Below are 12,295 nucleotides of genomic sequence, written 5' to 3' on the forward strand. Positions count from 1 at the left end.
AGAGCCGCTCTGTGCTGCGCCGTGCCGTGGAAAGGTGCGAAAACATGCACACAAGACACAGGCTGTTCGGCAAAGTATCCATCTCTTGTAGCGACGAAAGGTAAATTTTTGTTTACAAATTTGCCGTTGTGCACTGCTACAAAATTGGAATTTAGCGCTCCTACAAAACAGTAGGCTCTGACGCATTTTAAGAGCACATCTGTCGATTCGCAGTGTTTCGTTATTTTCAACGAGTTCCTAGCACTCTTCCTCCGCGCATTCTTGTTCAAACTGAGTTCATTGCTGTAATTTCACATCTTACGTTTAATACAGTGGTTTAAAATGCTTGTGGAAGCATCTTTGTCGCACCTGAGAGTTTGTATGAAAAGAGGACTGGCAGGTGTAGTGACATAAAATTTAAAAGAAGAGAGGGAGCCAACAGCACCCGGTGTTCCCAGGCGGTCACCCATCCAAGTACTAACCGGGCCCGATGTTGCTTAACTTCGGTGATCGGACGAGAACCGGTGTATTCAACATGGTATGGCCGTTGGCGTCCTTATACAGTAGCCGCACGGCAGAAGAAGGCTTCGCCTCTCCTCCCAACACACGCAATCGCCGTTTTCGGTGGCACATTTGACGCAAAGCACGTCCTTCCACCTCGAAGGCGACGCGCAGTGCGGCGCGCCGCCACGTGGGTCAGACGCACAACACAGCTGCTCGTTGCACCGCCTGTCATTCGTTTGTTCGACAAAGTATCCATCTCTTGTAGCGACGAAAGGTAAATTTTTGTTTACAAATTTGCCGTTGTGCACTGCTACAAAACAATATGCCCTGACGTATTTCACAACATTTCTGTCACTTCACACTGTTTTGTTATTTCCAGAGACTCTTTGGAAGTCTTCCTTGGCGCACTCTTTTCAAATTGAGCTCCTTAATATCGTATCTTACGATAGTTTAAAATCAGTATGGAAGCATCTATGTCACATGAGAAAGGTAGCATGAAAAAAGGGCTGGCAGGGGTAGTGACAAGAAAGCAAGAAATGAAGACAGAGGGAAGCGGTCTCACCTGCCTGACACGCGTCGCGCTTCCAGATATTTGCGTAATTCGCACGGTGCATTCTCGGCTGTCCCCTTCCGTCCCGACTTGTCCCGACTTTGCTCGACTGCCGCTCGCTGCCGCTCGGGTCGTGGTCCATATGACAGCACAAGTACGAGAAGCATCTGCGAGATGGGCGCGGGCCGAACCGACGTGTCCGAGGCGCCGTGTGCGGCCGTTCGGAGCTACCAGAGCCGCTCTGTGCTGCGCCGTGCCGTGGAAAGGTGCGAAAACATGCACACAAGACACAGGCTGTTCGGCAAAGTATCCATCTCTTGTAGCGACGAAAGGTAAATTTTTGTTTACAAATTTGCCGTTGTGCACTGCTACAAAATTGGAATTTAGCGCTCCTACAAAACAGTAGGCTCTGACGCATTTTAAGAGCACATCTGTCGATTCGCAGTGTTTCGTTATTTTCAACGAGTTCCTAGCACTCTTCCTCCGCGCATTCTTGTTCAAACTGAGTTCATTGCTGTAATTTCACATCTTACGTTTAATACAGTGGTTTAAAATGCTTGTGGAAGCATCTTTGTCGCACCTGAGAGTTTGTATGAAAAGAGGACTGGCAGGTGTAGTGACATAAAATTTAAAAGAAGAGAGGGAGCCAACAGCACCCGGTGTTCCCAGGCGGTCACCCATCCAAGTACTAACTGGGCCCGATGTTGCTTAACTTCGGTGATCGGACGAGAACCGGTGTATTCAACATGGTATGGCCGTTGGCGTCCTTATACAGTAGCCGCACGGCAGAAGAAGGCTTCGCCTCTCCTCCCAACACACGCAATCGCCGTTTTCGGTGGCACATTTGACGCAAAGCACGTCCTTCCACCTCGAAGGCGACGCGCAGTGCGGCGCGCCGCCACGTGGGTCAGACGCACAACACAGCTGCTCGTTGCACCGCCTGTCATTCGTTTGTTCGACAAAGTATCCATCTCTTGTAGCGACGAAAGGTAAATTTTTGTTTACAAATTTGCCGTTGTGCACTGCTACAAAACAATATGCCCTGACGTATTTCACAACATTTCTGTCACTTCACACTGTTTTGTTATTTCCAGAGACTCTTTGGAAGTCTTCCTTGGCGCACTCTTTTCAAATTGAGCTCCTTAATATCGTATCTTACGATAGTTTAAAATCAGTATGGAAGCATCTATGTCACATGAGAAAGGTAGCATGAAAAAAGGGCTGGCAGGGGTAGTGACAAGAAAGCAAGAAATGAAGACAGAGGGAAGCGGTCTCACCTGCCTGACACGCGTCGCGCTTCCAGATATTTGCGTAATTCGCACGGTGCATTCTCGGCTGTCCCCTTCCGTCCCGACTTGTCCCGACTTTGCTCGACTGCCGCTCGCTGCCGCTCGGGTCGTGGTCCATATGACAGCACAAGTACGAGAAGCATCTGCGAGATGGGCGCGGGCCGAACCGACGTGTCCGAGGCGCCGTGTGCGGCCGTTCGGAGCTACCAGAGCCGCTCTGTGCTGCGCCGTGCCGTGGAAAGGTGCGAAAACATGCACACAAGACACAGGCTGTTCGGCAAAGTATCCATCTCTTGTAGCGACGAAAGGTAAATTTTTGTTTACAAATTTGCCGTTGTGCACTGCTACAAAATTGGAATTTAGCGCTCCTACAAAACAGTAGGCTCTGACGCATTTTAAGAGCACATCTGTCGATTCGCAGTGTTTCGTTATTTTCAACGAGTTCCTAGCACTCTTCCTCCGCGCATTCTTGTTCAAACTGAGTTCATTGCTGTAATTTCACATCTTACGTTTAATACAGTGGTTTAAAATGCTTGTGGAAGCATCTTTGTCGCACCTGAGAGTTTGTATGAAAAGAGGACTGGCAGGTGTAGTGACATAAAATTTAAAAGAAGAGAGGGAGCCAACAGCACCCGGTGTTCCCAGGCGGTCACCCATCCAAGTACTAACCGGGCCCGATGTTGCTTAACTTCGGTGATCGGACGAGAACCGGTGTATTCAACATGGTATGGCCGTTGGCGTCCTTATACAGTAGCCGCACGGCAGAAGAAGGCTTCGCCTCTCCTCCCAACACACGCATTCGCCGTTTTCGGTGGCACATTTGACGCAAAGCACGTCCTTCCACCTCGAAGGCGACGCGCAGTGCGGCGCGCCGCCACGTGGGTCAGACGCACAACACAGCTGCTCGTTGCACCGCCTGTCATTCGTTTGTTCGACAAAGTATCCATCTCTTGTAGCGACGAAAGGTAAATTTTTGTTTACAAATTTGCCGTTGTGCACTGCTACAAAACAATATGCCCTGACGTATTTCACAACATTTCTGTCACTTCACACTGTTTTGTTATTTCCAGAGACTCTTTGGAAGTCTTCCTTGGCGCACTCTTTTCAAATTGAGCTCCTTAATATCGTATCTTACGATAGTTTAAAATCAGTATGGAAGCATCTATGTCACATGAGAAAGGTAGCATGAAAAAAGGGCTGGCAGGGGTAGTGACAAGAAAGCAAGAAATGAAGACAGAGGGAAGCGGTCTCACCTGCCTGACACGCGTCGCGCTTCCAGATATTTGCGTAATTCGCACGGTGCATTCTCGGCTGTCCCCTTCCGTCCCGACTTGTCCCGACTTTGCTCGACTGCCGCTCGCTGCCGCTCGGGTCGTGGTCCATATGACAGCACAAGTACGAGAAGCATCTGCGAGATGGGCGCGGGCCGAACCGACGTGTCCGAGGCGCCGTGTGCGGCCGTTCGGAGCTACCAGAGCCGCTCTGTGCTGCGCCGTGCCGTGGAAAGGTGCGAAAACATGCACACAAGACACAGGCTGTTCGGCAAAGTATCCATCTCTTGTAGCGACGAAAGGTAAATTTTTGTTTACAAATTTGCCGTTGTGCACTGCTACAAAATTGGAATTTAGCGCTCCTACAAAACAGTAGGCTCTGACGCATTTTAAGAGCACATCTGTCGATTCGCAGTGTTTCGTTATTTTCAACGAGTTCCTAGCACTCTTCCTCCGCGCATTCTTGTTCAAACTGAGTTCATTGCTGTAATTTCACATCTTACGTTTAATACAGTGGTTTAAAATGCTTGTGGAAGCATCTTTGTCGCACCTGAGAGTTTGTATGAAAAGAGGACTGGCAGGTGTAGTGACATAAAATTTAAAAGAAGAGAGGGAGCCAACAGCACCCGGTGTTCCCAGGCGGTCACCCATCCAAGTACTAACCGGGCCCGATGTTGCTTAACTTCGGTGATCGGACGAGAACCGGTGTATTCAACATGGTATGGCCGTTGGCGTCCTTATACAGTAGCCGCACGGCAGAAGAAGGCTTCGCCTCTCCTCCCAACACACGCATTCGCCGTTTTCGGTGGCACATTTGACGCAAAGCACGTCCTTCCACCTCGAAGGCGACGCGCAGTGCGGCGCGCCGCCACGTGGGTCAGACGCACAACACAGCTGCTCGTTGCACCGCCTGTCATTCGTTTGTTCGACAAAGTATCCATCTCTTGTAGCGACGAAAGGTAAATTTTTGTTTACAAATTTGCCGTTGTGCACTGCTACAAAACAATATGCCCTGACGTATTTCACAACATTTCTGTCACTTCACACTGTTTTGTTATTTCCAGAGACTCTTTGGAAGTCTTCCTTGGCGCACTCTTTTCAAATTGAGCTCCTTAATATCGTATCTTACGATAGTTTAAAATCAGTATGGAAGCATCTATGTCACATGAGAAAGGTAGCATGAAAAAAGGGCTGGCAGGGGTAGTGACAAGAAAGCAAGAAATGAAGACAGAGGGAAGCGGTCTCACCTGCCTGACACGCGTCGCGCTTCCAGATATTTGCGTAATTCGCACGGTGCATTCTCGGCTGTCCCCTTCCGTCCCGACTTGTCCCGACTTTGCTCGACTGCCGCTCGCTGCCGCTCGGGTCGTGGTCCATATGACAGCACAAGTACGAGAAGCATCTGCGAGATGGGCGCGGGCCGAACCGACGTGTCCGAGGCGCCGTGTGCGGCCGTTCGGAGCTACCAGAGCCGCTCTGTGCTGCGCCGTGCCGTGGAAAGGTGCGAAAACATGCACACAAGACACAGGCTGTTCGGCAAAGTATCCATCTCTTGTAGCGACGAAAGGTAAATTTTTGTTTACAAATTTGCCGTTGTGCACTGCTACAAAATTGGAATTTAGCGCTCCTACAAAACAGTAGGCTCTGACGCATTTTAAGAGCACATCTGTCGATTCGCAGTGTTTCGTTATTTTCAACGAGTTCCTAGCACTCTTCCTCCGCGCATTCTTGTTCAAACTGAGTTCATTGCTGTAATTTCACATCTTACGTTTAATACAGTGGTTTAAAATGCTTGTGGAAGCATCTTTGTCGCACCTGAGAGTTTGTATGAAAAGAGGACTGGCAGGTGTAGTGACATAAAATTTAAAAGAAGAGAGGGAGCCAACAGCACCCGGTGTTCCCAGGCGGTCACCCATCCAAGTACTAACCGGGACCGATGTTGCTTAACTTCGGTGATCGGACGAGAACCGGTGTATTCAACATGGTATGGCCGTTGGCGTCCTTATACAGTAGCCGCACGGCAGAAGAAGGCTTCGCCTCTCCTCCCAACACACGCAATCGCCGTTTTCGGTGGCACATTTGACGCAAAGCACGTCCTTCCACCTCGAAGGCGACGCGCAGTGCGGCGCGCCGCCACGTGGGTCAGACGCACAACACAGCTGCTCGTTGCACCGCCTGTCATTCGTTTGTTCGACAAAGTATCAATCTCTTGTAGCGACGAAAGGTAAATTTTTGTTTACAAATTTGCCGTTGTGCACTGCTACAAAACAATATGCCCTGACGTATTTCACAACATTTCTGTCACTTCACACTGTTTTGTTATTTCCAGAGACTCTTTGGAAGTCTTCCTTGGCGCACTCTTTTCAAATTGAGCTCCTTAATATCGTATCTTACGATAGTTTAAAATCAGTATGGAAGCATCTATGTCACATGAGAAAGGTAGCATGAAAAAAGGGCTGGCAGGGGTAGTGACAAGAAAGCAAGAAATGAAGACAGAGGGAAGCGGTCTCACCTGCCTGACACGCGTCGCGCTTCCAGATATTTGCGTAATTCGCACGGTGCATTCTCGGCTGTCCCCTTCCGTCCCGACTTGTCCCGACTTTGCTCGACTGCCGCTCGCTGCCGCTCGGGTCGTGGTCCATATGACAGCACAAGTACGAGAAGCATCTGCGAGATGGGCGCGGGCCGAACCGACGTGTCCGAGGCGCCGTGTGCGGCCGTTCGGAGCTACCAGAGCCGCTCTGTGCTGCGCCGTGCCGTGGAAAGGTGCGAAAACATGCACACAAGACACAGGCTGTTCGGCAAAGTATCCATCTCTTGTAGCGACGAAAGGTAAATTTTTGTTTACAAATTTGCCGTTGTGCACTGCTACAAAATTGGAATTTAGCGCTCCTACAAAACAGTAGGCTCTGACGCATTTTAAGAGCACATCTGTCGATTCGCAGTGTTTCGTTATTTTCAACGAGTTCCTAGCACTCTTCCTCCGCGCATTCTTGTTCAAACTGAGTTCATTGCTGTAATTTCACATCTTACGTTTAATACAGTGGTTTAAAATGCTTGTGGAAGCATCTTTGTCGCACCTGAGAGTTTGTATGAAAAGAGGACTGGCAGGTGTAGTGACATAAAATTTAAAAGAAGAGAGGGAGCCAACAGCACCCGGTGTTCCCAGGCAGTCACCCATCCAAGTACTAACCGGGCCCGATGTTGCTTAACTTCGGTGATCGGACGAGAACCGGTGTATTCAACATGGTATGGCCGTTGGCGTCCTTATACAGTAGCCGCACGGCAGAAGAAGGCTTCGCCTCTCCTCCCAACACACGCAATCGCCGTTTTCGGTGGCACATTTGACGCAAAGCACGTCCTTCCACCTCGAAGGCGACGCGCAGTGCGGCGCGCCGCCACGTGGGTCAGACGCACAACACAGCTGCTCGTTGCACCGCCTGTCATTCGTTTGTTCGACAAAGTATCCATCTCTTGTAGCGACGAAAGGTAAATTTTTGTTTACAAATTTGCCGTTGTGCACTGCTACAAAACAATATGCCCTGACGTATTTCACAACATTTCTGTCACTTCACACTGTTTTGTTATTTCCAGAGACTCTTTGGAAGTCTTCCTTGGCGCACTCTTTTCAAACTGAGCTCCTTAATATCGTATCTTACGATAGTTTAAAATCAGTATGGAAGCATCTATGTCACATGAGAAAGGTAGCATGAAAAAAGGGCTGGCAGGGGTAGTGACAAGAAAGCAAGAAATGAAGACAGAGGGAAGCGGTCTCACCTGCCTGACACGCGTCGCGCTTCCAGATATTTGCGTAATTCGCACGGTGCATTCTCGGCTGTCCCCTTCCGTCCCGACTTGTCCCGACTTTGCTCGACTGCCGCTCGCTGCCGCTCGGGTCGTGGTCCATATGACAGCACAAGTACGAGAAGCATCTGCGAGATGGGCGCGGGCCGAACCGACGTGTCCGAGGCGCCGTGTGCGGCCGTTCGGAGCTACCAGAGCCGGTCTGTGCTGCGCCGTGCCGTGGAAAGGTGCGAAAACATGCACACAAGACACAGGCTGTTCGGCAAAGTATCCATCTCTTGTAGCGACGAAAGGTAAATTTTTGTTTACAAATTTGCCGTTGTGCACTGCTACAAAATTGGAATTTAGCGCTCCTACAAAACAGTAGGCTCTGACGCATTTTAAGAGCACATCTGTCGATTCGCAGTGTTTCGTTATTTTCAACGAGTTCCTAGCACTCTTCCTCCGCGCATTCTTGTTCAAACTGAGTTCATTGCTGTAATTTCACATCTTACGTTTAATACAGTGGTTTAAAATGCTTGTGGAAGCATCTTTGTCGCACCTGAGAGTTTGTATGAAAAGAGGACTGGCAGGTGTAGTGACATAAAATTTAAAAGAAGAGAGGGAGCCAACAGCACCCGGTGTTCCCAGGCGGTCACCCATCCAAGTACTAACCGGGACCGATGTTGCTTAACTTCGGTGATCGGACGAGAACCGGTGTATTCAACATGGTATGGCCGTTGGCGTCCTTATACAGTAGCCGCACGGCAGAAGAAGGCTTCGCCTCTCCTCCCAACACACGCAATCGCCGTTTTCGGTGGCACATTTGACGCAAAGCACGTCCTTCCACCTCGAAGGCGACGCGCAGTGCGGCGCGCCGCCACGTGGGTCAGACGCACAACACAGCTGCTCGTTGCACCGCCTGTCATTCGTTTGTTCGACAAAGTATCAATCTCTTGTAGCGACGAAAGGTAAATTTTTGTTTACAAATTTGCCGTTGTGCACTGCTACAAAACAATATGCCCTGACGTATTTCACAACATTTCTGTCACTTCACACTGTTTTGTTATTTCCAGAGACTCTTTGGAAGTCTTCCTTGGCGCACTCTTTTCAAATTGAGCTCCTTAATATCGTATCTTACGATAGTTTAAAATCAGTATGGAAGCATCTATGTCACATGAGAAAGGTAGCATGAAAAAAGGGCTGGCAGGGGTAGTGACAAGAAAGCAAGAAATGAAGACAGAGGGAAGCGGTCTCACCTGCCTGACACGCGTCGCGCTTCCAGATATTTGCGTAATTCGCACGGTGCATTCTCGGCTGTCCCCTTCCGTCCCGACTTGTCCCGACTTTGCTCGACTGCCGCTCGCTGCCGCTCGGGTCGTGGTCCATATGACAGCACAAGTACGAGAAGCATCTGCGAGATGGGCGCGGGCCGAACCGACGTGTCCGAGGCGCCGTGTGCGGCCGTTCGGAGCTACCAGAGCCGCTCTGTGCTGCGCCGTGCCGTGGAAAGGTGCGAAAACATGCACACAAGACACAGGCTGTTCGGCAAAGTATCCATCTCTTGTAGCGACGAAAGGTAAATTTTTGTTTACAAATTTGCCGTTGTGCACTGCTACAAAATTGGAATTTAGCGCTCCTACAAAACAGTAGGCTCTGACGCATTTTAAGAGCACATCTGTCGATTCGCAGTGTTTCGTTATTTTCAACGAGTTCCTAGCACTCTTCCTCCGCGCATTCTTGTTCAAACTGAGTTCATTGCTGTAATTTCACATCTTACGTTTAATACAGTGGTTTAAAATGCTTGTGGAAGCATCTTTGTCGCACCTGAGAGTTTGTATGAAAAGAGGACTGGCAGGTGTAGTGACATAAAATTTAAAAGAAGAGAGGGAGCCAACAGCACCCGGTGTTCCCAGGCAGTCACCCATCCAAGTACTAACCGGGCCCGATGTTGCTTAACTTCGGTGATCGGACGAGAACCGGTGTATTCAACATGGTATGGCCGTTGGCGTCCTTATACAGTAGCCGCACGGCAGAAGAAGGCTTCGCCTCTCCTCCCAACACACGCAATCGCCGTTTTCGGTGGCACATTTGACGCAAAGCACGTCCTTCCACCTCGAAGGCGACGCGCAGTGCGGCGCGCCGCCACGTGGGTCAGACGCACAACACAGCTGCTCGTTGCACCGCCTGTCATTCGTTTGTTCGACAAAGTATCAATCTCTTGTAGCGACGAAAGGTAAATTTTTGTTTACAAATTTGCCGTTGTGCACTGCTACAAAACAATATGCCCTGACGTATTTCACAACATTTCTGTCACTTCACACTGTTTTGTTATTTCCAGAGACTCTTTGGAAGTCTTCCTTGGCGCACTCTTTTCAAACTGAGCTCCTTAATATCGTATCTTACGATAGTTTAAAATCAGTATGGAAGCATCTATGTCACATGAGAAAGGTAGCATGAAAAAAGGGCTGGCAGGGGTAGTGACAAGAAAGCAAGAAATGAAGACAGAGGGAAGCGGTCTCACCTGCCTGACACGCGTCGCGCTTCCAGATATTTGCGTAATTCGCACGGTGCATTCTCGGCTGTCCCCTTCCGTCCCGACTTGTCCCGACTTTGCTCGACTGCCGCTCGCTGCCGCTCGGGTCGTGGTCCATATGACAGCACAAGTACGAGAAGCATCTGCGAGATGGGCGCGGGCCGAACCGACGTGTCCGAGGCGCCGTGTGCGGCCGTTCGGAGCTACCAGAGCCGCTCTGTGCTGCGCCGTGCCGTGGAAAGGTGCGAAAACATGCACACAAGACACAGGCTGTTCGGCAAAGTATCCATCTCTTGTAGCGACGAAAGGTAAATTTTTGTTTACAAATTTGCCGTTGTGCACTGCTACAAAATTGGAATTTAGCGCTCCTACAAAACAGTAGGCTCTGACGCATTTTAAGAGCACATCTGTCGATTCGCAGTGTTTCGTTATTTTCAACGAGTTCCTAGCACTCTTCCTCCGCGCATTCTTGTTCAAACTGAGTTCATTGCTGTAATTTCACATCTTACGTTTAATACAGTGGTTTAAAATGCTTGTGGAAGCATCTTTGTCGCACCTGAGAGTTTGTATGAAAAGAGGACTGGCAGGTGTAGTGACATAAAATTTAAAAGAAGAGAGGGAGCCAACAGCACCCGGTGTTCCCAGGCGGTCACCCATCCAAGTACTAACCGGGCCCGATGTTGCTTAACTTCGGTGATCGGACGAGAACCGGTGTATTCAACATGGTATGGCCGTTGGCGTCCTTATACAGTAGCCGCACGGCAGAAGAAGGCTTCGCCTCTCCTCCCAACACACGCATTCGCCGTTTTCGGTGGCACATTTGACGCAAAGCACGTCCTTCCACCTCGAAGGCGACGCGCAGTGCGGCGCGCCGCCACGTGGGTCAGACGCACAACACAGCTGCTCGTTGCACCGCCTGTCATTCGTTTGTTCGACAAAGTATCCATCTCTTGTAGCGACGAAAGGTAAATTTTTGTTTACAAATTTGCCGTTGTGCACTGCTACAAAACAATATGCCCTGACGTATTTCACAACATTTCTGTCACTTCACACTGTTTTGTTATTTCCAGAGACTCTTTGGAAGTCTTCCTTGGCGCACTCTTTTCAAATTGAGCTCCTTAATATCGTATCTTACGATAGTTTAAAATCAGTATGGAAGCATCTATGTCACATGAGAAAGGTAGCATGAAAAAAGGGCTGGCAGGGGTAGTGACAAGAAAGCAAGAAATGAAGACAGAGGGAAGCGGTCTCACCTGCCTGACACGCGTCGCGCTTCCAGATATTTGCGTAATTCGCACGGTGCATTCTCGGCTGTCCCCTTCCGTCCCGACTTGTCCCGACTTTGCTCGACTGCCGCTCGCTGCCGCTCGGGTCGTGGTCCATATGACAGCACAAGTACGAGAAGCATCTGCGAGATGGGCGCGGGCCGAACCGACGTGTCCGAGGCGCCGTGTGCGGCCGTTCGGAGCTACCAGAGCCGCTCTGTGCTGCGCCGTGCCGTGGAAAGGTGCGAAAACATGCACACAAGACACAGGCTGTTCGGCAAAGTATCCATCTCTTGTAGCGACGAAAGGTAAATTTTTGTTTACAAATTTGCCGTTGTGCACTGCTACAAAATTGGAATTTAGCGCTCCTACAAAACAGTAGGCTCTGACGCATTTTAAGAGCACATCTGTCGATTCGCAGTGTTTCGTTATTTTCAACGAGTTCCTAGCACTCTTCCTCCGCGCATTCTTGTTCAAACTGAGTTCATTGCTGTAATTTCACATCTTACGTTTAATACAGTGGTTTAAAATGCTTGTGGAAGCATCTTTGTCGCACCTGAGAGTTTGTATGAAAAGAGGACTGGCAGGTGTAGTGACATAAAATTTAAAAGAAGAGAGGGAGCCAACAGCACCCGGTGTTCCCAGGCGGTCACCCATCCAAGTACTAACCGGGACCGATGTTGCTTAACTTCGGTGATCGGACGAGAACCGGTGTATTCAACATGGTATGGCCGTTGGCGTCCTTATACAGTAGCCGCACGGCAGAAGAAGGCTTCGCCTCTCCTCCCAACACACGCAATCGCCGTTTTCGGTGGCACATTTGACGCAAAGCACGTCCTTCCACCTCGAAGGCGACGCGCAGTGCGGCGCGCCGCCACGTGGGTCAGACGCACAACACAGCTGCTCGTTGCACCGCCTGTCATTCGTTTGTTCGACAAAGTATCAATCTCTTGTAGCGACGAAAGGTAAATTTTTGTTTACAAATTTGCCGTTGTGCACTGCTACAAAACAATATGCCCTGACGTATTTCACAACATTTCTGTCACTTCACACTGTTTTGTTATTTCCAGAGACTCTTTGGAAGTCTTCCTTGGCGCACTCTTTTCAAATTGAGCTCC

At 49.7% G+C, this 12,295-nt stretch overlaps 10 non-coding genes across 10 annotated transcripts; all 10 read right to left on the reverse strand.

Moving 5' to 3' along the window:
• Positions 1-412: 412 nt before the first annotated feature.
• Positions 413-531, reverse strand: LOC126273562 (5S ribosomal RNA). The gene has a single exon (XR_007549409.1). It is a non-coding gene; the product is annotated as a 5S ribosomal RNA (ribosomal RNA).
• Positions 532-1,677: 1,146 nt separating this feature from the next.
• Positions 1,678-1,796, reverse strand: LOC126274075 (5S ribosomal RNA). Its single transcript, XR_007549905.1, has one exon. It is a non-coding gene; the product is annotated as a 5S ribosomal RNA (ribosomal RNA).
• A 1,146-nt stretch (positions 1,797-2,942) lies between these two features.
• Positions 2,943-3,061, reverse strand: LOC126273564 (5S ribosomal RNA). Its single transcript, XR_007549411.1, has one exon. It is a non-coding gene; the product is annotated as a 5S ribosomal RNA (ribosomal RNA).
• Positions 3,062-4,207: 1,146 nt separating this feature from the next.
• LOC126273565 (5S ribosomal RNA) lies at positions 4,208-4,326 on the reverse strand. Its single transcript, XR_007549412.1, has one exon. It is a non-coding gene; the product is annotated as a 5S ribosomal RNA (ribosomal RNA).
• A 1,146-nt stretch (positions 4,327-5,472) lies between these two features.
• LOC126274062 (5S ribosomal RNA) lies at positions 5,473-5,591 on the reverse strand. The gene has a single exon (XR_007549892.1). It is a non-coding gene; the product is annotated as a 5S ribosomal RNA (ribosomal RNA).
• Positions 5,592-6,737: 1,146 nt separating this feature from the next.
• Positions 6,738-6,856, reverse strand: LOC126274042 (5S ribosomal RNA). The gene has a single exon (XR_007549872.1). It is a non-coding gene; the product is annotated as a 5S ribosomal RNA (ribosomal RNA).
• A 1,146-nt stretch (positions 6,857-8,002) lies between these two features.
• On the reverse strand, positions 8,003-8,121 carry LOC126274064 (5S ribosomal RNA). Its single transcript, XR_007549894.1, has one exon. It is a non-coding gene; the product is annotated as a 5S ribosomal RNA (ribosomal RNA).
• Positions 8,122-9,267: 1,146 nt separating this feature from the next.
• Positions 9,268-9,386, reverse strand: LOC126274043 (5S ribosomal RNA). The gene has a single exon (XR_007549873.1). It is a non-coding gene; the product is annotated as a 5S ribosomal RNA (ribosomal RNA).
• Positions 9,387-10,532: 1,146 nt separating this feature from the next.
• LOC126273566 (5S ribosomal RNA) lies at positions 10,533-10,651 on the reverse strand. Its single transcript, XR_007549413.1, has one exon. It is a non-coding gene; the product is annotated as a 5S ribosomal RNA (ribosomal RNA).
• Positions 10,652-11,797: 1,146 nt separating this feature from the next.
• LOC126274065 (5S ribosomal RNA) lies at positions 11,798-11,916 on the reverse strand. Its single transcript, XR_007549895.1, has one exon. It is a non-coding gene; the product is annotated as a 5S ribosomal RNA (ribosomal RNA).
• Positions 11,917-12,295: the final 379 nt, after the last annotated feature.

This window comes from Schistocerca gregaria, chromosome 5 (genome assembly GCF_023897955.1).
Source record: "Schistocerca gregaria isolate iqSchGreg1 chromosome 5, iqSchGreg1.2, whole genome shotgun sequence".
Classification (NCBI taxonomy): Eukaryota; Metazoa; Arthropoda; class Insecta; order Orthoptera; family Acrididae; genus Schistocerca; species Schistocerca gregaria.